Raw genomic sequence first — 27,654 nt, 5'->3', positions numbered from 1 at the left:
AGGTGCAGTAAGTAGCTGAAAAGTGTGAAACTCTTTTAATGGTACACAGGGATCTAGGAAAAGAGTCTCGGCCTCAGATTTATAACCCTCTGTCCTTTGCTCAGGACTTATTTGACAGTAATGGGTGAACAAAATATTAGTGTATTTATGGGTTGCAGGAAGAAAAGGAATTCTTGGGCATAATAAATATGTGTGGCTAATACCACAGAATGACCAGGCTACTTCAGAAGAGTGTTAAGATCCTAATAATGCCTTTGTTTAAAAGGCATTAGGCATTGAGATGTGATCTCAAGTCTAAAACTGGGGAAAGTATTTATCATTAGTACCATACTGCCAGATTTAGTAGTGTGAAAATAATGCAAACAGTCATCTGTAATGCAAATGTTGACATCTGATTAATAGAGAAAATAACACAAACAATTAATCCACAAGGGAGTAGATCATTATAAATGTAAATTAGATCATCAAAGGGTAAGCCACACAGAAATAAAACTATCCCAAAACATGATTAATTATTGAAATTCCAGTAAAAAAGGCATCTATAACAATAGAGTCCTTGGAAGACATGTCATGTGGTTCATCTAGATTCTGGACAGGGTTATTTTACAATACAAAAATTGATTGGCTTCATTATAAATATGATGGGGACATCTATTCCATCCAAAATACAATTCTTTTTTTAGTGACAGAGCACAGCCTTAGCACTAAACTAATTTCTGATTTGCATAAGCCAGATTTTTGCTATAGAACATAGTTTGCTTGGATAATTCAGGAGATACCTGCTTGCATTTTTTTTCAGGGATAAGCATAGCCTTTACATAAATAATGTAATTGTACCTGCATATGATCTTAATCACCCCAAGATAAAATTTTAGAGGAAAGGCTGTCTTTATGGTCAGGTCATAGAGATTTGTCAAAAATTAGTTTCTCTTCTTGCCTCTTACAAAAATTTTCAGATGACCTTGGGCAGATCACTTCATCTTTGCTGTGCTTTGTTCTCTACCTTGGTTTTGAATGTTTCAGCTTAATGATGTATAACATGAAATTATTTAAATGGTCTTCATTTCAAGTAATGCTAGGAATCTACCCTTTTAAAGTCCTGGTCACTTTTTAAAAGTTCAGTTATTCTTTTCTAGCAAAGTAGGGCTTGCTGCTCTTCAAGTGCTGTTAAATGTTCAAGTGACTTCTGCTTTAAAGATACACAGTATTTTAACACTGTTTGTAACATTAAAGACTAGCATTGTAATCTGCATCTTTTCTGAGGTTAAATGTTACATTTTTCTATTATTAGTGACCTACTTAGGAACTTGGCAGTTTTCCCCGCTTTCTACTCATACTAGACTCAGTGCGCTTTACCGCAGCAGTTTAAGTGCATTTTGCATGGCATCATGGTGGTGTGCTGAACACCATGCAGAACTGGCCTTGTGAGACACCTTGCTCCTTATGCAGGGCCAGTTGGAGTTCAGATCCCAAAAGCGGCCAGATAGAAACTTTCTAACACAGTTTTGAGTGTTAGAAAACAGGCATTTTTTATTGCAGAGCACTGGCATTCAGATGATCCTTCCTCTAATTAATTACATGCGCTGAGTGTTGGCTCAGCAGAGATTTTATCATGTACACTGGTTACATATTCATTAGCTATCCCTGCTTACTTGATGTATATTGATTACTTTATTTTGCACAGTCACACCCCTTATTGGAAGTCCTTATATGGCTCTTTGGCATACTCTTGACTTCTGTTTTGTCAGTCTCATCTACTCCTCTTTATTTGATAAGAGTAAAATGTTGTTCTGTTCTACTGTTCTTATCAAGTTCCCCCTTTTCTTGGAATTAATTTCCTTATGGAAACTAGTCTCTTACTGTGTTTCATTTTATAGCATAACACATTACAACAAGCAAGCTAAAACACACATAGCAATTATTGTGCTGACAGTTATAAGCAGATGTTTTAAGCAAGTCCAGCTGGGTAACCAAGAAGTAAGTTTGGTCTAGATATCTTCAGGTCCCCAGGAGGTGTTGTCTGGAGCTGTGTGTTGTAAAATTTGAGTTTGTTTCCAAATTTCCTGGATATCCGTAGACATTCTGCCACGTTGATAGCAAAACAAGACTTGAGCATCTTGGGTTTTTTGATTACCTGAAGGGATTTGGCCGTTTTAGTTCTGGCATAATGTATCTGTGGTTCTATTCTGCCCAGTTTCAATGCAGTTCAAGTTGTCAGTGGGAGTTTGAAAGGTCCCCTCCACTTTGCCTGGAGCAGAGAGATTCCCCAGTCTTTTAAGTAGACCCAATCTCCTGGCTGGAACTTGTGCGCTGGTGCGTCCAATCCCGTCAGTCTGGAGATCACCACTGCTTGCTGTAAATCCCATGAAGTTTTATGAAGAGAAATGAGGTAATTATTGAAGCTGACCCCTCGTTAGAGGTGTGTCTCTCCTGGAATGTGTGGTACGTGGTAGGGTTGACCGTACAGCAACTCATAAGGGCTTATTTTGCTGGTGTCCCACAGCTGAATTCTGATTCATAGTACAGCAACATGTAAGGCTCGGACTCCTGTCCTGGAGGTTTTCTGACATATTTTACCCAATTGTAATTTGTATCATTCATTCAGTCTAGTTTGCCACTAGCTTGTGGCCTATGAAGGAGTATGAAGATCCCAAGCTATTCCTTCCTAGGCTTTCTTAACCTATTGTACCTATTGCACCTATACCTATTGTATTGTATCACTTCTGCATTAAAGTGGGAATTAATGACATTTCCAAAGGTACCTCAGATCTAGTTATTATTTCATTCAACAGTATTATAGTCACTTCCCAAGCCTGATTGGTGCAACAAGGAATGGCTTCTGGCCACCCAGAAATGTTGTCCACCAGAACCAGGAGGTGTTAACAACCCTCTTTTCTGGGTAATTGAGTGAAATTAATCAGCCAATATTCACCTGTAACATTTCTGGATTTCATGACTCCTAGCACTACTTTATTAGCTGTGTTAGAGTTGTTTCTTTTATAAACTCTACATTGTTGTATTCTTGATTGTACAATCTCAGCCGTTTAAAACCCAATTACAGATTTTTGCAAATGTTTCGAAAGTTTTCCAGTACTCTAATGAGTGGCTTTATGTTCACAATCCACAATTTCACGCAAGATCAGTTCTGGGGCTATTATTTGCCTGGCTGGAGTAACTGCCAAGCCTTGTGGATCAAATTTTGCTTCTATGGTTTCAATTAATTGACAGTCCCTAGCACTATACTCTGATTTTCTGCTGGGAGAGATATCTCTGGCAGGGGTATTAAAGATATGTTTTCTAAAGTGCCTTTTTCTGCAGCCTCTTTGGCAGCCTTATTGGCTAAATGATTCCCCAGCTCCAGTTTGGTCTTACCTGCTTGGTGTGCACTGCAGTGCATAATAATAAAACTTCTGCTTGCTTCTGGATACTTTTGAGTAAATCCAAGATTTGTTTTCCATTTTTGATCAATGTGCCTTGAGATGTCGAAAGGCCTCTTTCTTTCTAGATGGCTCTGTGTGCATGCACCACTCCAAAATTTTTGTATTTTGAATCAGTCTGAATGTTAACTCATTTTCCTGTGCTCAATTCCAAAGCTCGAGTGAGTGCAATTACACATTGGAAGGAGTGCCCCTGATTCAATTACCTCATGGTGTGTAGTCACTGGATATCCAGACAGTAATTTTCCACTTTGGACAAAGCTGCTTCCATCAGTAAACAATTCTCAATCAGGACTTGCCAAGGGTCTGTCTCCTAAGTTGGGTCTGCTGGAATATACTTCTTCGACAGTTGTAAGCAAACAAAGCAAAACACAGTCATGCTCTGGGGTTCCTTCTACCTATTGGGCAGATGAGAACACAGAGGGTTAATGATAGAAATCGTTTTGATTGTCACATTGTCTCTCTCCAGCAACACTACCTGGTACTTCAGCATCTGGCTGGGAGAGAGCCAGTGGCCCCCTTTTTGCTCCAGTACCGACTGCACCATGTGTGGTGCAAAAATGACAATCCCAAATGACAATCCCAAAGTCAGTTTTCAAGCTTCCTGGATCAAAGAACAGTAGCTGCTGCTGCCCCCAGACAAGCATACAGCCTTGGCTGACATTTAATTGCTTTGAAAAGTAGGCCACAGCCCTTCTCTGCTCCCCAAGGAACTGCGGCAGCACTCACAGTGCTGTGTAATGTCTTGCTTAGGTAAAATAGTTCTAACAGGCGCGTGGGTCTGGGAGCCCCAAAGCAGGGCCTACATAAGGGCTTGCTTGAGCTGTAAACAGGCAGCCCATGAATCATCACTGCAGGCTATAAAGTCCTTCTGAGCTGTCTTCAAGAGCTTACATAGTGGCTTTACTAACAGCCCACAATTGCTAATCCACAGGAGACACCATCCCACCATCCCAAGAAATGTAAGATGTAAGTGCTTACTGTTTGTGGCAGTGGGTGTTGGTAAATTGCTTCTTTTCTTTCCTGTCCCAGCCTTCTTTGTCCTTGGAGAGTTTTGAGTCCCAAGTGGGTTACTGTGGTCTGGAGTGTTTCTGCTTTGTCTTTGGATTCTCTATATCCAGTTAGTCCCACAAAAGTCTGCAAGGCCACAGACTGATCCCAGCATTGCTGTTTAGTTTCATTGGCTATCAGAATGGCTTCTCCATACTGTAACAAGAATCCAACAGGGCTCTGATTTTTCCATTCCTCCACTTCTTTTGCCCATTGATTTCCAAATATGATAGGGCTATTTTTAAACCCCTGTGGTAGTACCATCCAAGTCAGTTGGCTTCTCCCTCTGTTTGGATTTTCCCATTCAAAAGCAAATAGCTCTTGAGTCTCAGTACTCAAAGGGATGCAGAAAAAGGCATCTTTCAAATCTAATACTGTAAACCATTTCAGTTTTTCACTCAAGGTTGCTAGTAAGGTGTAAGAATTTCCTGGTACTGGGTGAATATTTTCTACTGTCTGTTTTATGGCTCTAAGGTCCTGTACCAGCTGGTAAGCCTTTCCTTCAGTTTGCATTCTTAAGTGGCAATATAGGGGTATTAAATTTGGATTCACATTCCTTCAATAGGCCATATTTTATAAATTTTTCCACAAGGGGTTATAACCCCTTATGACTTTCTATTTTCAAAGGGTATTGCTTTTGCCTTACCGGTCCTGCTCTAGGTTTCAATTTCATTCTTACAGGATCACCCAGGCACCTCTCCAGCCCAGACTGTCAGGATCACTGCATCCTCAAGTGATACTGGAAGATGTATCACATCCAGTTTCAGAGGCTGTAATGCAAAAATAGAGGCTTCCACATAATTAGGTTCTGGAATAATAACCAGTATTTTGTCATTTTAAAATTTGATTTCAGCATTCAGTTTTTCCAAAAATTCTCTCTCAAGGAGAGGCTTTGGCAAATTGGGGTAGATGCAAAAACTGGTGAGTCATCCACTGTTTTCCTAATTTAAAGCAAATGGCTGAGTTTTGTGATTCCCTGTTGCACCAATGATTGTTAGAGACAAACTCAAGTTTCCTCTTGCTGTATATATAAGTTACTAGCTCCTGTATCCACTAAAAATCCTACCTCCTCATTTACCTCCTCATTCCCCAGCTTAGCTGTAAGCAGAGGTTTTGCTAGGGAAGAATCCTCCAGTCCCGCTCAGTTATTGTTGATGACAGCCACAGGCTGTCCACATCCTCGTCCCCTTCCTTTCCCTGGGGGTACCATTCCCCTAGAAATTCCTTCATTAACTCCAACTACTTTTTGTTTAGTTATTTCTTGCTGGTTTTCTCTGTTCTGAAAAACTCCCCAAGCAACATCTAACAGCTTCCCTAAATCATGCTGGTCTTGTCCCTGAGCCTGTTGTAATTTCCTTCTGATATCATCTGAGGGTTGCCCCATAAATATGGGGGCTAATTGAGTTTTTCCTTCCTCTCTTTCAGGATCAATATTAGTGTGTTTTTGAGCCGTTTCTTTCAGGCAATTTAAAAATGCACTGGGGGATTCCTTACCATCCTGCTTAATTTCAAGTAATTTTGACATATTGATAGCCCTTGGTATGGCATTTCTAATTCCATATAGTATCCATTGTTGATATCTATTTAATCTCTCTCTAAACATGGGCACATTGGGGTCCCACTTGGGATCCACAGTGGGAAAATTAGTGTCCAGTGTACCTGACAAGTTACCTGTCAAAATCTGCTCTTCCACAAACCTCCTACTGGTTATAACAACCATTTCTCTCTCTGTACTGTCAAACAACATTTCTAACATAGCATCTATATCCTTCCAGTCTGGATCGTGAAGTTTTATCAGCATTTCAAATGCTTTTGCCATTTTGTCTGGGTCATCTCGGTAGGTGGCAGCCATCAACTCCCAATTATTAAGGTCTGTTCTTGAAAATGGAACAACTTCTGTAATTGGACCCTCCATACCAGCTGCCTGATGGAAGGCAGCTGCTCTCACATCTCTCTGTTTAGCTCTAGTTGTCTCTGTAGCCAGACAAAAACCCTCTGTTCCTTGATACATCCTCTCTATTTCTTCTGTCTTCTCCTCTGCTCCTTGAGACATCCTCCCTGTCCTCTCTATCTTCTCTTCTAGACCTGCTAAATCCACCTCTTTGCATGCCAGTTGTCTCCTAGTATCAGTCTCAGCAGCCTGGTTTTCTGTTCCCCCATGCAACCTGCAGTTAGGACTAAGCACAGCATCTAAATCATCCTTCATACTGGGGAGATGTTTAGAACAAGTTTGTCCTATGCTGCACATAGAACAGCAATGTTTTAACTGTTTTCCTTGATTGTCCTTTTCAAGAGCTAGCACAAAAGGGTCTGAGGGGACTGGATTCAAGCCACAATCTTTCTGCCATTCAGGATGATTCCGTAAAGTGAAAAACATATCAGCATACATAATCTCATCCCATTTCTGTTCCTGTCTTAAAAACAGCATTAACTTTAACAGTGTATTATAATTCAGGGTTCCATTTTGTGGCCACTTTTCTCCAGAGTCTAGTTGGTACAATGGCCACCGCTGATTACAACACTTAATCAAATTCTCCCTGGTTGCTGGTCCCCCAGGGGGGCCTCCAATCTTTTTCCAATGTTGCAAAAGGCAACCAAGTGGGGATTTTTTCAGAATGCCCCTTTTAGATTGTCCACTGCCCATTGCGGAATAGTAGACCAAAAATGATACAATACAGATACAAATGCAGATACAAAGCAACTATGGATTGATGAAACCAAGTCAAATAGTGAATTCTGGAATATCAAATAACCCACCCAATGCTCTGGAAAAGCCACACGTATTATATGGGCAGGATTCCCAAAAGAATGCCTTATTACCACATAGGATCTTCTTACCTGTGTCCCAGGCTGGTCCGGGGATCTGTGGTCTTCTCCAGGAAAGTGCCGGTGCTGGTGTGAAGATCCAGAGATCCCTCGGATCCACGGGAGATCAGGCAGAGTGTCCCACTGGGAGTTGCCAAATGTGATACCGAAATCGGCCAGACAGAAACTTTCTAACACAGTTTTGAGTATTAGAAAGCAGGCATTCCACACTGCAGCACTGGTCACTCGGAGCCTCGAGTGCGCCGGGCATCGGGCAAGCAGAGCTTTTATCCTACACGCTGATTGCACATTCATTAACTCTCCCCCTTACTTGATGTGTAGGGATTACTTTATTTTACATAGTCACACCCCTGATCAGAGGTCCTTATGTGGTTCTTTGGGGCCTGTCTTCAATGTCTGGTGTCCTTTGTAGGGGGCTGTCCCTCGACCCCCACTTTTGAGTAACTGCAGTATCATTGTTTTGCATAACTGCTGCTGTGTCAGCCTTGCAGAGCTGAGCGGGCATCCTGCTTGTGCTTTGCATGACTTTTGTTTCGTTGACCTTATCTACTTCTCCAAGGCTACCTTGTTCCCTTTATTTGATAGGAGTAAACTGTTGTTCTGTTCTGCTGCCCTTATCTTTTTGATATCTGTTGCTGGAATGAGTATTTGAAAGAGTGTCAGAGAGAAGAAAAATGTAAGAAGTAACTCTAGTACTGGCAAGCAGGCCTGTGAGCAGTCAGGACTTGCGGCAGGGTCCAGAAAGGGCTGACACGAAACATTTGTATACAGGACAGGTTGACAAGAGTGTTGAAGCTGAAATAGAATCCGAACAACTTTGTCTTGCTGTTCAGTTTCTTTTTTTTCATTTTTATTTGAGGAGACAAGATTTTCTAAATATTATATTGTGAATAAATATTACTGAGGACATGCCATATCTTTCCTCACTTTCTCTTACAGTGAGGAACAGAACCCCAATCTGGGCTAGCTTCTGGGTTAGAAAGTGGCTCAGAACAAGTTTAGTGTACTGCTCTCTTTAGATGTTTATATGCTTCTTTGTCTGTCCAGATCTTTGTCTAACCTTCTGTATATTCCACCTAGGACAGAGTCACAAGCCCTGGTTATGTAAGAAAATCACATCACATCTCTTGAGCTCCAGCTTTTCTTTTGCTTTGGCACCTACTTTTCAATTCAGTTTCATTAGAGTCTTTTTTTTAATCTGCTTTGAAAGACAGGAGGTTGAAATCTCTGTGAAAGATGGGCCTCCTTGGAGTCCCTTGGCTGTTAACCAGCACCAGATCTTGACTGGTTCTACACAGGATTGGCATCTCAGCCATGGTTTGAAATTGTGATCCAGAAATTTTCCTTCACTGTGAGCCACAGTCAGTAGTTTTTATTGCTACTGAATATTATTTTCATCCCTGGCAGGCTTAGACTTAGCTTTTGCAAATAGCACTACAGTGCTGATGCTTGTGATGCAAATTTCTGTAGCTGAGAAGGCCACCTGATGGTAAAGTTTTCTGCTTCTTTCTTCAGTCAAATGGCTTTGAGAAATTTCTTAGAGGAACTTAGTTGGAATATTGTATTAGGTACCTTTTTGCTTTTGAGGTTCCAACAGCTAGATTTAAATGCTGTAGAACATATATAGAAAACCCAGGAAATGAGAAACAAAAACCTGCCAATAAAAAGCACTTCTGCCTTTTTATACTGTCATTGTATCTTAAACCCCAGCCCTTCTGGTCTGATTCCTGTGTACAGCTCTCCTGTACAGGAAAAAAACCTCGGCTTTGACTACCCTTCCATTTTGTGCTCCTGAGCCTCTGGTGGTACCAACAAGTCACTTCTGTAAGCATCCAAGTTTAAATAGCAGCCTTTTTAGCCTGCAGTGGAAAGTGTCCCACCTGGTCCCCTTCAGCCTAAGGAAGGACGAGTGCAGTGCCTTGCCCTGAGGAGCTGGGAACGTAAAGGGTAGAGAATGTATTTTCCTGAGTTCCCTTAGGGCTGTACAGAGAACCCTGGAGGGATAAAGGCAGCTGAGAAGAAATGAATGTTGGTAAATGGTATTAAAAGCTAGCAGACAGGGAGGCCTATGATTGCAAGATACATAGGGCTGTTAAGTGAGGGAGACTGTGAACCCAATTTATGCCAGTGGCATGAGGAATGAAACAAGAAAGGTGGCACTCAGTAGGGTCCCTTGGCTCCTCATAAATTTTGAATTGTCTGCCTTTCCTTTTTTTAATATCCTATGAAATGAAAAGCCGGGATCATTAGAAAATGTGCTGGTGAAGGTGATAAGATGTGAGAGAAGAAATTTCTGTATTCTGGCCTTCATTTCTCTGATTGTCAATGATTTGTTAGTCAATTATCTGGCAATCGGATATATCTGTAGTTTGTTAAAGTGTAGATTATGTTTTTCAATTTATCTTGCCTGCATCTTTAGAACCACAGTTGCCATGACAATATTTTGGGTTCATTCCAATGAAGAAAAGGATTTTAATTTTTCAGCACCCTCTGAGCAGAATAGCACTTAAGCTTCATATATTTCTATAATTTTAGTGGGAATGTAAAGAAGTTGCTGTTTAAAACAAACATCTGGGGGCCTGATAATTCCTGGAAATAACTTTAATTAAGGGGAAGACGAGAAAAAGAAGGAAAGGCAGCCCTTTGGTATTGGACTAGGACTTTTGTATGTGGTGCAAAATGACCAAGTGCTCCCAGAGAGCAAACAGTGCTAATGAGAAATTACCAGTGAGGTGTGAGCAATTGCTCTGCAGAGCAAGAATCATGAATTGGTCTGTTAAACTTTGTCAGTCCCTTCTCATTTCATCCTCAGCTGACTTGCAGCCCGCTAAAAAATGAGGTCTAGGCATGTTTGCCATAGATTTCTCAAGTCACTCGGGAGGGCCATAGCAGCTCTGCACGTTGTGTGCTGTGATCCATCCTTGTGGGAGGGTGCTAGGAACATCAGCATCACATGTGGATTTGTTCTGCTTGTAAATAGGTTAAGGCTGTGTCTTGTGATCTGGTTGTAAGTTCTCTAGAGGTCAGCAGAGGATTTTGATAAATATCTTGGCCTTTCCATGAGAACCTTCACATTTGAAGTATGTCTTTTTTTTGACCAATCCAATATGATCCCTATGAGTGGCCAGTCTATCTGGTGGCAATCCGAATTCCAGCTGGATGAAGTCTCAGCTTTTCATTGTTGTCTCTGTTCTTCACATGAGGTAACCTCTGTTTTTCAAGAGGGTGTTTTTAAACTGTGTCTGTCTCCATAAACTTTCCAGGCATAGTTGGCTTTACAAGCTGGGAAAAATGTATATTTAAAGGCATTATTTAAAATAATTCCCAGACAAAATTCATTAACTTCAGTGAAGTGTCCTTAGGCAAGTACCTGAAGTGTCTTATATTCAAGGAAGACACATAGGTCAGCCTTCTCCCTCCTGTCTTTTGTGGATGCCGTCCAGATGTGCACTTGTTAAAATGCTGTATGTGCATGAGTACTCAGCTCTCAGTGAAGTGGGGTTCTCACCCTGTCCCCTACAGTGTTCGTATCAGTAGCAGTCACATATTGATACTGGTGGGAGTGGTGGGGAATAATTTACTGATTTCTGAACCAGTTAAACTCATTTAGTGGAAGGGTGAGTGTTTCAAAGCTGGATATGTCAACCCTCTGAGTGTCATTTCTCTGGCATCACAACTTTTTGAAAACAAAAGCTATGTACTGTCTAGAGAGTTTTCTGTTGAACTTTTAATAACTTTGTGATCAGGTGCTGTGCAGGTAATTGGTCTGTGTGCAACCCAGAATGTTTCAACAGAAGCATGTACATGACCACCAGTTTGTTCTAATTAAATAATTGCTTTGATTAAGCTGAATGTAATTAATGCAAATTAGATAATAGAGAAAGGTAAGTGGGCAATTTAACTGCTGTGGGTTTGTTGCAGAATTTTCAATGATTTATTTTGTGGCAAAGAAGAAAGCATTGGAAAATATTGCTACTGAACAGCTGAAATGAAAAGTTTCAGTTTTCATGGCTGCATGTTAGACTTGTGCTGAAAGCTTTTTATACTTTTTTAAGGTTGTATGACAGGGTATACTTAGAGCTGGGAGGGAGGAGCCTTTTCCTTTTCCTTTTCCTTTTCCTTTTCCTTTTCCTTTTCCTTTTCCTTTTCCTTTTCCTTTTCCTTTTCCTTTTCCTTTTCCTTTTCCTTTTCCTTTTCCTTTTCCTTTTCCTTTTCCTTTTCCGTTTCCTTTTCCTTTTCATTTTTTTTTCTTTTTCTTTCCTTTCTTTTTTTCTCTCCCTCAAGGAGTTTTAAGGCTTAGAAACCTTGAATATGCTGACAAGGTTGTGTCAATGCCTGAAGTGGCCCAGCAGTGTCCATGGCCCAAAGGGCAGTAATCCAGTGCTTGGAGATGAGGAGGCAGATCTAAGGTCAGGCTGGGCTGTTGCAGTTCAGGTCAGGGAGGTAGAGGGCCAGGCACAAGTTTGGGTGAACAAGGCAAGGCCCAAAGGTTTGAGCTTCATTGCAGCTCCATAGCAAATAAACGGGTTATTCCTGAGATGAATGTCTTCTCACTTACCAGGGCTTTGGTTGTTATTGGCAGGGTTTTTTTCCCCCTTATTCTTTTTTTAAAATTTTATTTTAAGCACCTGAAATGCCAGCCTGAAACCAGAAAAACTTTATGAAAGCCAGGCAAATGACAAAACCTTTATTTGAATTTACCACAGTGTTTGTGAGTGTTGTGTCTTAGCAGGAAATAATGTGCTCATGTCTGGCATGGTACTGGAACAGCATTGAAAAATGTGCATTCAACCATGGGTTGAATTTTTCTGTGTTTTAAATGTTTCTGTCTAGTCCCAGAGCAAAGAAAGCCCAACTCAAACAGGCATAGCTGGGACACGATGAAGTCTTGGTCACCAATCTTGCTGAACAGAGCCCAGCCAAAAAGGTGTCCCCAGGCACAAGCAGAAAGCATCAGAACTCTTCCATTTCAGTGCCTTGTATCTGAGGAATTCCCTGAAAACTGTTGCCAGCAGCAGTGCTGGATATTGGGAGACTGACAGTCAGTGGATTCCTGGTAATTTTGTCCTTGGCACTGCTGCTGTTAGGGATGAACCACAATAGTTTGGTTGTCAGTGGAAGCTAGAGAGGAGGGCAGGTGTGATGCTACACTAATTTCCTCCTTGTTCTCACCAGTATAACTGTCCCTGCTTTCAGAGGTCTGAAGTCACAGGCTGGAGTATAGAATTTGCCTTCTTTATCCTGTTATTTTAAATGTCTTCTAAGAATCAGATAAGATCAAAGCCCCTCAAGTATGCTTTAGATAAACAGCTTGCTCTTTGTAAGCAAAAGCAAAAGATGGAATTGCATTGACATTTTATAATCTTTCTGATTTTACATGTTGAAGTTGAAATGCATTGCAAAAGGCCCTTGTCATTTTTCTAAAGTCTGCTGGATCTCTGAGGATGGGATCCTCACTTCCGTGCAGTCTCATTTCTGTATCTGGTCCTGCAACCTTCAGAATCCTGATGTAAGGTTTTGTTTTCCTCAGGACTGTGCTGACTTCTGGACAGTTTAGGCATGCTTGCTGCTAAATTATATCTGATGAGAAGATATTAGAAGATAAAATACGGATTTATTCTCTGGAATACCTCAGCTACATGAGTTGCTCGAGGGTGAAACTGGGTGACTTCTTGTCTATCAGTACTGTCCTATTCTCCATGGTACTGATCTCTGTTTGAGCTGCTGGAATTTATTATTTGGGGAATGAGCTTTCCCAGCCTTGGCCCTAATCTTATTTACTTGTGAACAATCTGTATACAGCATTGACACAAAAAATTTCTATGCCAGGCTAATATGCAGTGCAAGGGATAACATATTTAGATGTCTGTGTTGGATTTGGGAGGCTGTGAAACTCATCATTCCTGCCTTTTCTTATCAAACAGTTGACTGCAGCATTCTGCTACCATGCAGCCTGTCAGGAGGAGAGGTATTTCTGTCAAGGGAAAGAAAGAAAATTCAGTCCTTTTCTCTTTCTGCTCTGTTGGTTCAGAAGATGCAGAGCAGAGAAATGTGATCCCTGAGGATTTCTGCAAATAGTGAGATGAGGATATATAGACAAGGCAAAAATCAGCTACAGGATGCCATGCATTGAGAAATTCCAGATTCAATTGACTTTTTATACCCTAGGCTTTAAACTGCCTTTTGGTAGTAGGCATTATAGATGATGCTGTGTTAAGACAGCAGACAGCACCATCAGGGCTCTTCCATGGCCACAGCAGGGGTGGGGTGGGGTGTTGTCAATGAACCATCAAATTCTTATGCCAAAATGACTCTTTAAATAATCACTTTTTCCACACAAATGTCAGAATTAGTGATTCTTGATTGGTGGTAAAGCATTTTGTCAGTCATTTCTCCCTTGAAATGAAAACAATGCAATTAATAATGCTGTAAAGAAATGTTTCACAAAGGACTGGAAAATGTACTGATTTTGAGTCCTGGTGAAAAACAGAGCTTTCAGCGTGCTGCTATTTTTGAAAAAATTGTTTTCTGACCAGTAAGGAGTCTCACACATCAGGGAAGATGAGGAGGTAATGACTGTCTGTCTGCTGTGTCAGATGTGTCTGTGTGTGTGATGTGCTCCTTGCTGCTTAAAAACACATTCTCAGGTGGGACCTACCTGTGAAGATTATGCTCACTAGAGCTTCTCTCCAGCTGCAAAGGCAAGGACTGTGGCTCACATGGCTGGTATTCAGGTATTCTCTAATCTGCATTTGGTGACTTCCCCACTCCTTTCAGTTGCCTGGCTGTCCTCAGCAGCTGACTCAGACCTGCTCTTAATCCCAAATTTCAGCCAAGGCTGAACCTTGTGTACCAAGGCAGGGAGATCTTGAGTTATAGATGTCTTCCCTGCCAGAACACAGACTGCCCTGTTTATAGCACTTAGGACATGATGGAAATATACTTTATTTAATCTAATCTGTTTGACATTGGCCATATTGCCAGTACCCTTCAGATTTCTGGTTTGTGTTTGTGATACTTTTTTTCTTCCAACTGAAAACTGAGCTACTTGTATCAGTTGGAGTGGCTGTGGAAGAGCAAGAAATTGATCTTTGTATGAGGCTTTTAAAGTAATTATTTATGATTTTAAGATGATTGGATATGTTTCAGTGTCAGCACTGGCTGTGCATTTTTAAGAATGCTGTTGAAACTTTCATACAAAAAATCCACTATATATGTTCCTAGGATATTATTTTATTTGATTAAAGAAAGTATTAGATACAGTGCTGTTGAATAAACTTTCATTTAATCTTTCAGAACATCTATATCACTTCCCTCCTTCCAGGACAGGCAGAATTTACACAAACACCAAGCAAAGAAGGGGACAGAAACATTTTTTTTGATGTTGCATCCCCTTAACTGGGACTAGTTAGGCTGGATGCATAATCACAAGCTCAGAAGCTTAATTTTTTGTTGAAGGGAGCTTCTGTAGCAGGAGTTTGAAAAGTCTCAGTGTGATTGATGTGAAGTAAACCTGAAGTTGCACTGGCTTTGAGCTTGTTCTGTGAGTTCTTGTAATGTGAGTTAACCTCAGTGAACAATCAGCAGCTGCAGTCTTGGGCTAGCAGAGCTTCTGGATTATGACTACAATGTGACCTCAGGTTTTTTATGCTTTGAAAGTTAAATGAAAAAGTTAAAAGAAAAACTTTGTGGTCAATGTTTTGATGGGGTCAGTATGGTTTTAGATACTTTCAACAAAATGGATGCTAGCATTCCTTGTTATCTAGTTTTCTGACAGATATGAAGAAAAATGTTCATAAAACAAAAAGATTAATGAAAAGGGAAGAAAGCTATTTTAGATTTTAATAATTATTTCTATTCTATTAATTTTATAATTAATTAAGTTTTAGTTTTTAGTAATCTTGCCTATAGATGTGTTTCATTAGGTGAGCAACAGAGCTTCTCTGCTTCAGGCAAAAGTTCAGAATTTATTTCTGGGCTATGTGCCTGGTCAGTTGTATCTTTATACATAGATCACTGTGCTAAAATATGGAAGGATTTACTGCAAAAGAGTTAAAGTTGTGGTGATCTTTAAGAGAGTTCACTAGGTCAAGCAAATTCTCTCTCTAAGATTGTAAATCAAGCTAGATCAAGTGATACAGAAGACGTACAAGCAGTTTCTTGGCTTGGAAACAAAGCAGGAACATTGTAGAAACAGTTCCTCAACCTTTAAGTTTACTCAAATTTTTGTTGGTTTTGTTGCTTCTGCCATTTGAAACTGGAACAAATATTCTCTTCTTTCTAATAAGCTGGAAACGAAAATAGACACATTTGTCCCGATGAGGTCCTTTTCACTACATATCACTCCCCCAAGACGATCCCTATTCATGCCTCACTTCTATAAAGTTCTCTCTTAAAGAGCTGCTGGGAAATAGACTTTGGATGCATTTTCCCAGTTGTGAATAACCTGTTCCTGTGGTATGGATGCAATTTGGATAAAAGGGAAACATTATGAGGGAGAGCAGATTTTGTACCTTGCATGGCACTTCAGGCTCCGTGCCTGACACACTAATGCTGTTCTAGGCAGCAGAAGTGTTCAGAAGTGGGTAAGGACACGTTGATGCAATCAGTAGTTCATAGTCTCCTTTCCCATATAGAATCACTTACTTCCTGAAAGATCTTCTAGTGCTGTACTTGAATTGTTTAATTTATGCAATAGATTTTTTTTTTTTCTTTCTTGGTACGTCTCCTGTACTGAGTGTGTGCTTAAATGGGAAGGAATAGCCTTATTTCTTCTGACTGTCTAATCTAATTAATCTGTTTCATTTATTCAGTAATTAGACCATGCAGGTCTTTTTTTCGCTCGTGAAGTAGAAGACAGGAGTGCTGAACACCTGTGTTTGTTCCTATGGAGTCTGTCTGGTTGAATAAAGGGCATCCTACAGTGTCATCCTCTTCACTTGAAACAGGTGTTTGAAGTTCACCTTTTTGGATGACTTTGAACCAAAGGCAGGGAAAGCCTACTGGGAAAAGAAGCATCAAACGCCTTGTAGGCCTTTTGAAAGAGATCTCCCTCTGATCTCACTGGTTTCAGTCAAGCTATTAGGTCTTTAAGCATCTTGTCTTGGAGGATTAATCTGTACTCTTAATTGTCCATTCCTGATGGTTTCTGTCACTCCAAGTATACTAATTCTGCCTTAACAGCTATGGAAATCAATTCATTGGTATAAAAACACTTGTTATTCTGCTTATAACATTCTTCACCTAAAAGTCTTCCCTTCAAAGCTTTTCAACCAGTCCATAACTGGGGTGATAGGGGATGAGGAGCATGAGTAGAGCCATAGCACTTGGTAAATCATTTCTCCTCAAGTTCTCTGGGTTCCTGGAGTGAGGGAAATGTCATCATGTCACCTTTTTCCTAAAACCTGCTGGTAGCATGCTGTCAGAGTGTTGATTCCCAGGCACTTTGCATTAGAAGAGGAACTAACATCTGTACTTGCCAAGTGTCCTGTGGGCTTTAGGAGACTTCATGCGCAGTTGGGAAGCCGTGCACATTTGTTTGTGAGTCTTATCATGATGGAAGTGAAGAGCCACAAAGATGAGTAATGGAGAAGGGCTGAGATGAGAGAGCTGGGACTCTTCAGGTTTTAGAGGAGAAGACTCAGGGGGAATCTTATCAATATCTATAAACAGCTGAAGGGAAGGTGCAAAGAAGATTGGAGAGAGGCTCTTTTTAGTGGTGCCCAGTGACAAGAACAGAAGCATAGACTAAAACAGAGGAAATTCTGTCTGAACATCAGGAAAATACTCTTGCTGTGAGGGTGATTGAGCACTGGCACAGGCCACCCAGAGAGGTTGTGCAGCCTTGTGGTTGGAAATCTTTGAAAGTTGTCTGATACAATTCTGGGCAACGGGCTCTCAATGCCTCTGCTTGAACCAGACAGTTGGATCCAGGGCTCCCTTCCCACCTCAACCAGCCAGAGATTCTGTGAAGTTAAGTTTTATTACAGGGCATCATGTGGACATTGACCTGATTAGAGATGGAGGTTAGAATTTCCATCTGCCTTGTCTCATCTAGTGCTATGTGCAGTTACTTGTACAGTATGGTCCCACTAATGACATCTTTTGCTGTTCTACTGATGGTCCTTTTTTTTTTTGGGGAGACCTCTGCTTTCTTTAAAAGCTATAAATAAAAAATTAGTGTTTGTGGTTATACAAAAAAAGATCAGAAGTATAACTTCCTTAAAAGTCAAAATAGTATGTAAGACAGAGATTCTAATGCTCTGTGTTTCAAGAAAAATTTTTGATTTCAAAAAGTTGATTTTTAATCTTACTTTTCAGTTTCTTGTATTTTCTGTTTTTCAACTAACTTCCCCCCATCCCAGTATTGGACTTACACATTATATATTCTGGATGTGTAGAATTTATGTACATGCCTTTTTTGAGTGTCAAGTCCATGAAGTGCTCATATCTGATCCAGTGGTTAATGGCATTCAGATTATGCAAAGAAGCTGATAATGCTGCCCTGTTCTAATGAAGTGCTGGAACATGGGCCGAAGTGGAAACATGCTGTGTGTGATGTTCAGAAGTACCCCTGGGAGAAAGGAGCTTAAATCCCATTGGGAGTGAAGAACATGATCCCACCAGCTTTAGGGTGCTATGTCTCCCCCTTGCTCTGCTCCTGCTGCCATTGGTGGGTGTTGTCATTCTGATGGCTTCAGGAGCCAAACTGTGGGTTTCATGCACCATCCCTTTACAGTCACACCTTGCCAGCTTTTTCTCTATTAGGTTTCAGTCTAGTGGTTTTAGCATAGTTAATGGGGAGGTCTCTCTTTTGTCCTTCCCAAAGGCATGGCTTGAAAGAGTTCTTTTCCTTGTGTTTTGTAAAAGACGTGTAACTTCTGACACACCGGCTCTTGTTCTGCAGGTCCCCCGTTTGCTGGTTGCACAGAGGCCACCGTGTCAACTGGGATCACGTCACGTGCTCTGAGCTCCCATTCCTCCATCAGGTACGTGAATAGTTGTGATCAATTTATTGATTTGAAATAACCTTCTGAGTAGATAATTACATTTCAACTGTAGGCCTCTGTGAATGGCTTTTTGGAGAGTAGAAATGGCAATCTGCAGATGGTACAGTTAATATAATGGATCAGACTGGTACCGGGAGATGTTGCTTACTGCTGCTGTGGATTGTGTTTCCTTGTTTCCCCTGGGGTTTGGTGGTTTGGAAAGACGTTGTACTGGGCCCTTTGCATGAAGGGAATGAAGTGGGAATTGAATTATTAGCCCAGGATTTTCTGTTTCTATTTACTGGCAAACTAACTTCTTATCATGTGGCTTTTGTTTTACCTGGATGCTGAGCACAACTGTATTCTTTCATACTCAGATCACAATTTCTTTTTTTTTTTAATGGCAAATGCTGATATATTATGAGAATTCACTGTTTAAGAAAAGAAATAAAAACAATAAATAAAAACCCGTGTACCAAAGTCATGCATGAAATCTGTCAATCTTCATTCTTACCCTCAAATACACATTTTTTTGCACAGCCTATGTATATTGAATAGGAAGAAAACCAGGTCCAGTCCTTGAAATCATGCTATAAAAATGGTGAAGGTGTAGAAGAACACACTGTAGGAAGGAAAGGACAGATAAACAGATTAAAAAAAGAAGTGCTGCAGCACCTGGCAGAGTTGCTGTACCTATATAGTTGATCACCCAGCAACAAATGGCTGAGAGACAGAGATATATTTGGGATAATCTCACAGAGCGCAGCCCCTGAAGTAGGCAGAAAGGAAGATGATGATGCATTGGTGTTTATGTTCAGTCCCTTCTAAAGCCCTGTAGGGAAAAATATTTCTGAATCTTCTGGAAGACTAAAGCTAGAAATAAAACACTGCAATAACTTCCAAATGGATATATCTCAAGTGGTGAAGCTTTTCAATAGAGGTTCAGTCTTTCCCCTTTTATTTAAATACTTCCTACTTTGGTTTCCTTTAAACAGTTACAGAGGACACAGTGACCAGTCGCAACCTGAGGAAAGTCAGATTTTGTTGGAAATCTGGAAAGAAAAATAATTTATGGCTTGCAGTTTAAAAGAAAATACAGGTGATAGCAAATAGCAAGTACTCACTGCAAGCTACTGGAGACACTCAGAGAAACAATTACCATTACATGGTGTCCCTTTTCACTGGGAATTGCAGGTGATTATTTAAGTCCATGTAGGTTTGTGGACTTCGGCAGCACATGTAAATTGAGGATTTGATCAAGGTCCAGAGTGTGAAGTGGAACTGAAGTCCACTGATGTTAACTGGTATCAACTTTTGACTTGGTTAACCTCACACCCTAAAAGGGTAGTGTCTCTTAGGGATTTTTACATTGCTTGATTTTCACTAATCCTTCTTCTCCTGCTTCTACACCTCTACGTCTTGAATTGCTTTGGTTTTATGGTGTTTGGAGTTTGTTTGTTTCTTTGTTTTGGTTGTGTGAGTTCCCCCCCCCACCCCCTTTTTAATGTATTTGGTTTTGATGTGTATATTTTCATTTATGACTTCCATATTAGTTATTAGTGGAATTAAGATCTGTTCTAGATCATTAACCTTACCCTGTGTCAGTCGAATTGAATGAATAAAATCTCAGTGATTTATGCTAGAAAATAACTCTTTTTGTTATTTTTTTCTCCCTTCATTTTGTCTGTGAAAACTATGTTGTTACACAAGCCCCTCAAAAGGCCTATTCTGTCCGTATAGGTTTTGCAATTAAATGGAGCAGGTAGTGTAGTTGATGGTAGTGTGGCCATAATTTGCCCACTAATATAGTCTTTAATTGGATTAGGATTCTTTTGTTTCTTTTACTGAATTAATGTGTCAAAACTTGAATGACTTTGCTTTCAACTCTCAAACTGAATTACAGGTTTAGGCCAAGGAGATGCAGCAAACATAAACCTTCAGCAGTTGGACTGGCCCAATTTTATGCATTGTTAGTGATTTTGATGGTTTTGTACTGTTATATATTTAACTCAGCAGAGCTTCCAGGCAAGGTTTGAAGAAGACTGTGAGGCTTCTTTGTTTTCTTTGTTACTGTAAATATTCACACAGGATGACTGTGTGATTTGGAGGGTACAGTTCTTAAGACCATGTTTACTTTCTCATCCTTACAGCATATTGCACAGCACTGCTGTATAAAGTGTGTAGAAAAAAAAGAGAAAAATCTGTTTGCAGAAATTTCTTATATTGTGTCTTTAAGGTGGTGTTTACAGACTAAGGACAAGCACTTTTTTTCTGGGTAAACGTGGTGAGTGAGTGGTGGGGGCATCTGTTTGGACTGACAGTGAATGTGTTTGATTATGTATATAGTAAGTGTTTATACTTCATACAAAAGAAATGTGAGTCTCCCAGGTAGTATTTCACCATGGAAATCAGGTAGTGTGAATTGTTATCTCAAGTGTGCTGTCACTGGGAGGTGAGATTTAACCAGAACAGTCACTGCTGCTGTACAGACAAGGAGCTGACCTTGTGGAAAAGTGGCACACTGTGGTGTTCCTTTTGCTGACACGGAGAGGGGGGAAAGGCTGCCTGTGTCAGTGTAGTACTTGCACACAGACAAGGAGTCTAGACCAGAAGCTGTCAGGTTTTGGATTGTGAGGGATTTGAAAGTATCTTTGTGCCATGAAAAGGCTTTCTGTCTGCATGCCTGGTGTTAGCAGTGGAGTTGTTGTGGAGAGGAATAATGCTTCGCTTTCCCCGCCAGTATTTGTTTTTCTTTAGCTCTTCCTGCTTCTTGCCTCACTGCTGACAAGGAGGCTGGTTTGCCATACTAAACACCTTAGGGCTGACAGGATGGAGAAAACCTACAGGCTCCTTTGACAGCGGTAATCAATAAGAAATAAAAAAAAATCTCACTCTGAGAAGCCCTTTTCCAGCTATAAATGGCAACGGAAGTCCTGAAGGTGAAACTCTGATTTTTAGCCCAAGCTGTGAACACAAAGGACCAGGAATCTGAGACCAGGGAAAAGATTTGCAAACCAAGAGTTTCTTGCTGCTCATCTGTGTGCACCTCAACCAAGGGGAGAACTGCATTGTGCCAGACAGTCTTCAAAAATGCCTTCCTCAGCCCATGAGCTGCAGCTTTGCTTATTGCATTCCCCAGGGCTTACAGAACTGTTAAGATTGGAAAATACCTTTGTGATCATCTAGTCCAACCATTAACCTGGCACCACCATGTTCACCACTAAACCATGTCTCTTGGGGTGCCTCATCCCCACATTTTTTGAGACTTCCAGGGATGATGATTGCAGCACTTTACTGGGCAGCCTATTCCAATGCCAGACCACCCTTTAAGTCAAGAAGTTTTTCCTAATATCTAAAGTTCCTGGTGCAACTTTTGGCCATTTCCTCTCATCCTGTCACTTATTACCTACCACTCATCTCTGGGCCCAGCCACCCAGTCAGGTTTTACCCAGTGAGCAATGCACCCACCCAAAGCCATGATCAGCCAGCTTCTCCAGGACAATTTCTTTGTGAAACAGTGTCAAAAGCTTTACTAAAGTTCACATAGACACATCCACAGCCTTGCCATCATCCACTACACAGATCACCTTGTCATCGAAGGAGATCAGGTTGGTCATGCAGCAGCTGCCTTTCAGAAAGCCATCCTGGCCGGGCCAGATCCCCTGGTTGTCCAGTACATGCCACATGCTGGCACTCAAGACAATCTGCTCCGTGACCTTCCCTGGCACCAAGGTCAGGCTGACAGGTCTGTAGTTCCCCAACTCTCCTTTTGACCCTTCCTCTAGGGGGGCAGTACAGTCGCTGACTTCAGCCAGCTGAGACCCCCCAGCTCACCAGGACAGCTGGAATGATGAAAGTGGCCTGGCAAACTCTTCCACCAGCTCCCTCAGTGCCCTTGGGTGCATCCTATCAGAGCCTATAGACTTGTGTATGTCTAGATGTGGAGTGGGTCACTGACCATTTTCTCCTGCATTATGAGGGCTTCATTCTGCTCCCCATCTCTGCCTTCCAGCTCAGAGGGCTGGGTACCCTGAGGATAACTGGTATTACAAAATATTTGCTGCAAGAGCTTTCATTATCGTACTGCAAGCTTCTCCAAAGTTCCCACTTGCCTTATGAGAGATGGTGAATTTCTCCAACTCTTGTGAGAGCCACTGGAAAATGAGGAAACAATCAAAACTAGGCAGAAGGAAGGATCAGAATTAGTTTTTTAACCTTGCAGGTCTAGTTTATTTTTAAAAATAAGTAAGTAATTTCTATGGAAAAAAAAAAAAAATTTTCTTTCCAAATAGATTCAATTGCCAGCAAGTCACATTGAAAATGGCAATAACAACTTGTAATTATAAATGGGGATAGACAGAAATTCCCAGAGCACCCAGTTAATCAAAAAATAGAGGCTGAAGAGTGCAGTATTTTTCATGCTGTATTCTGGTGATAATGGCAAGTCATTCAGAAAGCACAATAGGAAAATTTGGGTCTAGCTGATATATTCTTGGTTTGTGATGCTTAGTAATTGTTAATATGGGCTCTTACTGTCATCTTTGTTTTGGAGGAAGAAATGCAAGCAAATAAATATGTCCGTATCCCATATTGCTGTTTTACTCACAACTTAGCTGCTTATTTGGTTGATACGAAGTTTTTATTCCCTTTATGTTAGTTGTGCAGCTAGGGAATTTGGTGGTAATAAAAACAACAGAGCTCTTGCAGCACGCTTTGTGCTGATACATCTCAATATTTCACAAAGTACGTGATAACCTTGCGCTGCAGATATGTGACAGGGAAAGCAGTTTTCCCCCATGGTCACTTGGCTGGCAGGAGAACTGGGATAAGGATCTCTGGCCTTGAGTCTCAGCACAGGGCTCCCTCTGTCTGCAGCCTCTGCTTTGGTTTTTTCATAAAACTGTTAGTGGTGTCATTCCTCCTAAGGATGTGGGGAAGGTTTTAGATATTACGCAGGTATCTTCCTGTCAGCACTAAATTAATTTCAAAGGGGAGATACAGAAATAACACATCCTTTTATATTAGATATCATATGTCCTCTGGAATCATCTTTGCCAAATGCTATTAATGGCTACTCAAGAGATTCATTCTATTATCTTGACTAGCTTATTTCTAAAGTAGTTTGACATTTTATTTGTCTGACTTATCTGTTGTTGTAGGGAGATACTGGTTTATTACCCTTTAGAAGGCTGAAATGTTAACCAGGAAATATGGGAGCTCCTTTCATTATTTTTTTACTATGAAATATGAACTCACAGACTGGAATGTTAGCTCTGCAGTAAAGGAGAGATCTGGCCTTGTGCTCAAGAGGTTTGGATTTGACTACAAACAGTGTCCCAGGCCCTCTGTGGTAAGCTGCTTATTCTTCAATCCTACAAAGCAGTTTTAAGCCCTGCACCCCTTACCTCTCAAATGTCAGATTGAGGATGAGCTTTGTCTTCCTCTGGCACTGCCAAGGTCCCAGTGTCTGCAGTCAGTGTGAGTAAGCGCTGCAGGAAGGGAGCAGGCTGGAGTGAAGTTGGGTTCCTGCTCCCAGGGCAGACCTAGCTGTGAACTGTAGGACAGATGTGATTTAAAATACTCACTGGCATTGCTGCTGGATGTGTGCTGTCGGCAGTGTGAACTAGAATGGTAACCACAGTATGCTAACAAAAACCCCTTTTAACTGGAGGAATTAGAACCATTTCATATAGTCTTTTTTTAAACTGAACTTCTTTCTTCCTCATCTAGTTCAGACATGCTTGACAGCAGCTGAAAGCTCTTAAATTTAATGGCTTTGGGTGATTTTGTATGGCTGTTCTGGTGTCCAGTTCTCTCTGCTTCATGATTTCCTGATTCCATCTTTATGTGTGCACACACACTCTCCATTCGGGAATGCAAGATAAATATTTGATTTTATTATGATCTTTGGGAGACACTGTGAGTAGGAGGGATTTATTGAGAGGCTAAGAGAAAGCTTGGAGTCTGATAAGCAGGGAAAACCAGCTGAGATGGATTTGTAGTCTTCTGTGTGTGAGAGCACTATTTTACTTTGCATTACCACTTTGAGTCAGAGAAGATAAAAAGCATCTGATTAATAGAAGCCTGGATGAAGACATGTGCTGCTACACATGTTTTTGGAGCCTGATAAGTCCTGGGCTTGGCACATAAAAAATCTGTCCTTTCATGAAGGAGCTTTCCTGTATTATTATTATATATATATATATATATAATATATATGTATATATCTCATGTATTAGAGAAAACTGTAAGGTAAATGAAACAAGTAAGTAGAGCAGGCATGTATTATTAAGCAAATTTTGTGTCAGTGAACGAAAACCCACATTTATAAGAGTCTAAAACTAAAGCCTGCGAAAGGAAATTGCTTTGTCTTAACAATACATCTAAGAAAGCTTTTTCTTTTTGAGGATAAAATAATAGAAAGCTTTAGGCCTTCTTATAGCAAAGATAATTGCACTCTTGCTTACTTTAATTGCATTATTTTAAGTAGGTCACTTTTGGAAAATACAGGAAAGCATACCTGGCATATGGGCAGATTCAGGGGACTTTCTCTCTTACAGTGCCTGTATTGCTCTAGCATTTTAGCATGGACTGCCTGCAGTCAGAGAAAACATCTACTTGTACTTGTTTTTTAATCTAGACTGGTGTTAGCACTTCTTTTCTGGGTCAACTGATTTCATTACAGACATGTTCATTGCAGTCAGCTGTCTTGTAGCAGCAGTGATAAAAAGATAAAATCAGGCTTCTGAAAGCAATGGTGACAAGATTGGCTCAGAGTGGGTAAAGAGACTAAAAACAGGAACAACTTCATGTGGTCAGAGATGCTGCTGAATATTTGCTTTCTGATTTAAGGTGTGTTTAATGGCTACAGGAGAATGAGGCAAGAATTACCGACTCAGTTCCTGATTTCTTAAATGCGTGGCTCTGTCTTCCAGTTGCTTAGGATGCTGTATGTCCCTTTGGTACTGAAAAACTCTGACCTTTGGTGTCATCTCATGAGCAGCAGAGCTCCAATCACATTTGTAACAGCTCCTCCCCTCTTCAGCTGCTTAAGTGGCGCACCAGAACTCCTCTGAAAATTTGAATAAAGGGCTCTTTTGGAAATAATTGGCTGCAAAGATACAATGTGGAGGGTACTAAAAGGGGTATTTGGGTCTGAGCTGGGTTTGTAGCCACTAATACACATAGAAGTGTAGCTACAAGCTGGTCTTTAAACTCCTTGGATATCCCCAAGAAAAAAGGTCATAAAGGTGATGCTAGTTGGGTATAATAAATTTGGAAGATGCTGGGATTTCTGACATGATGGTTTTTTGAGCATTGCATGTGTTACCAAAAGCAGTTAAGTGGGATTACAGTACACAGAACATCTGTTCCAGAAAAAAGATCTTTTACCTCTGCTTTTTACACATCTTGTGTGTCTTCTGTGTTGAATTGTGCCACATTGTCAGTGTTATCACTGTTACTTTTTTTCTGCTGAACTCCTCATGAATGGATGTGTACCAAGAGGTCTGAGAGAAAATGCTTTGGATCAGCATTTGTTTGCCTTCTGGAGCTCTGCCAGTGTAACCTGGGGAGATGGCAGTGGTGGAGACTCTTTCCTAGAGTTCAGGAAAAGGGAAGGAAAAAAAGCTCTGTGCTCTGAACAGAGACGTTTGCACAAAACACATTCTATGGTGGAAACAAATCAGGAGCAAAAACAAGTCATGCAGGGTGGTTAGCAGTGCAATTCTTCCTTTCTTCACTGTGAAGCCCATTTTTAAAAGAAAATAGCAGTTACTGGCTTCTCAGTGGTGTTCAAATTAATAGGGTTTTATAAGCATGAAATGTGATGTTTTCCTTCTGTTAAAATAGCAGATAAGCTCTTCTCCCCCTCAGTTTGACCAGGCACAGAGAAGAGGGAGCAAGGTAGTAAGGAGGCAGAACCTCTCTTTTTATTTCTTGGCTGTTGGGTGTAGTCTCACAGTGAGGGACAGTGGCCACACAAAAGCCCCGATCACTGTCTTTTCAATTCAAAGGCTTTCATCTATTTAAAGAGATTTGAAACAAACTTCAAATCTGCCTCCTTCAGTTAAGCTCAGGTCAACTTGGAAAAAAGAGAGATTAAAATAATATTATCCTGGAGCACACCTTGTCTTCTGCTTGCTTGGTGTTGAGTAATGTTGTGTTACAGCTTTTGTACATTAGCTCCCTCTGGTTTCAACCCACAGATTGTTTTGGCTGATTGCTGGAGGTAGAAATGCTGTACTTTATAGCCCTGCCTATCCCTGTTTCTCCTCAATGCAGTGGATACTCTTCCTTTTCTGGTTTCTTCTGTAAGATCACAGGCTAAGTAGCCAGTAAAGACCTGAAATAAAGTTGAAACAACATTAACAAAGCTGTAGAAAGAGTGAATTGGACTGGAAAGTTTTCACTGTGCTATCAGCCACAATCCTAAGATCTGTTTCTGGACTTTTCCTAAAATAAGCTACTTTAAATTAATTATATAGATATAATCCCTTATGAGGGCATTTGTTCTGGGGTAAGAGTATCTATGTAGAAATTGAACTCCTGAAATCACTTGAAAGTATTACGCAGTAACTGCTTTGAATAATTTCTAAGCATATCAGGGCCTACAGCGATTACAGCTGGTATTGCTTCTGTACCTCACTGCTTACTTAAAGCAGCTCAGACTGTGGCCAGTAACGAGTCAGGTTCAGAATTGTGGCCTTTCATTTTATTTAAACTAGCAGAAGCAAACAGTCTTCTTGATGCTCCATCTAAAAATGTGTTACCACAGATTGAAACTCTGCACTGTGTATTTGTGTGCTGACTCCACAAACCTCCCACCCTTTGCCACCATCTCTTTCATAACTGTAGAGTTTAAATGTGGAAACATCTCTTAAGTCAGACAAGGATATTTGGCTCAGAAAATGAGAGGAGGAGGTCAGTGCATCCCATGAAATGATCCACGAGGGCATGAGATGTGTCTAATGGAAAAGACTGGAAAAAGGCAAGGGAAGAGTAGTGAAGGAGAGAAAATTAGAAGTAAAGGGAGTGGAAACATGGAGAGGCTGTAAGGTTGTGATGAAATGAAAATGAGTAGTTGTTAATATACAGGAATTGCTCTGTGACTTTGGATAGGCTGGGTTCCCTGCTTCCCTGGCTTTCCTGCCATGCTGTCCCTGTTCACTTCAGCATAGAACTTGGCCTTCATCACTCAGAGGTTGCCATCTGTCATAGTCACCCACAGGCCTGTGAATTATTTGTGCTTGTCTGAAGGCATGAACTGCTGAATGTGTGAGCTCTGCTGTCACTCCAGGATTGATGCTGAAGCTCAGCTGGAGGCCAAATGGTAGTCAGCCCCCAAAAAAGGC

At 40.8% G+C, this 27,654-nt stretch overlaps 1 protein-coding gene across 1 annotated transcript in view; it reads left to right on the top strand.

Moving 5' to 3' along the window:
- Nucleotides 1-27,654, top strand: part of TSPAN4 (tetraspanin 4) — a 420,415-nt gene that overhangs the window by 132,303 nt on the left and 260,458 nt on the right. Inside the window, exon 3 of the mRNA XM_058826994.1 lies at nt 18,220-18,301. The gene's annotated coding sequence lies outside the window, so the exon portion shown is untranslated. The remainder of the gene's footprint in view (nt 1-18,219; nt 18,302-27,654) is intronic.

This window comes from Poecile atricapillus, chromosome 1, assembly GCF_030490865.1.
Source record: "Poecile atricapillus isolate bPoeAtr1 chromosome 1, bPoeAtr1.hap1, whole genome shotgun sequence".
NCBI classification, from domain to species: domain Eukaryota; kingdom Metazoa; phylum Chordata; class Aves; order Passeriformes; family Paridae; genus Poecile; species Poecile atricapillus.
The sequence above is the reverse complement of the archived record's forward strand: the minus strand, read 5'-3'. Positions and strand labels throughout refer to the sequence as shown.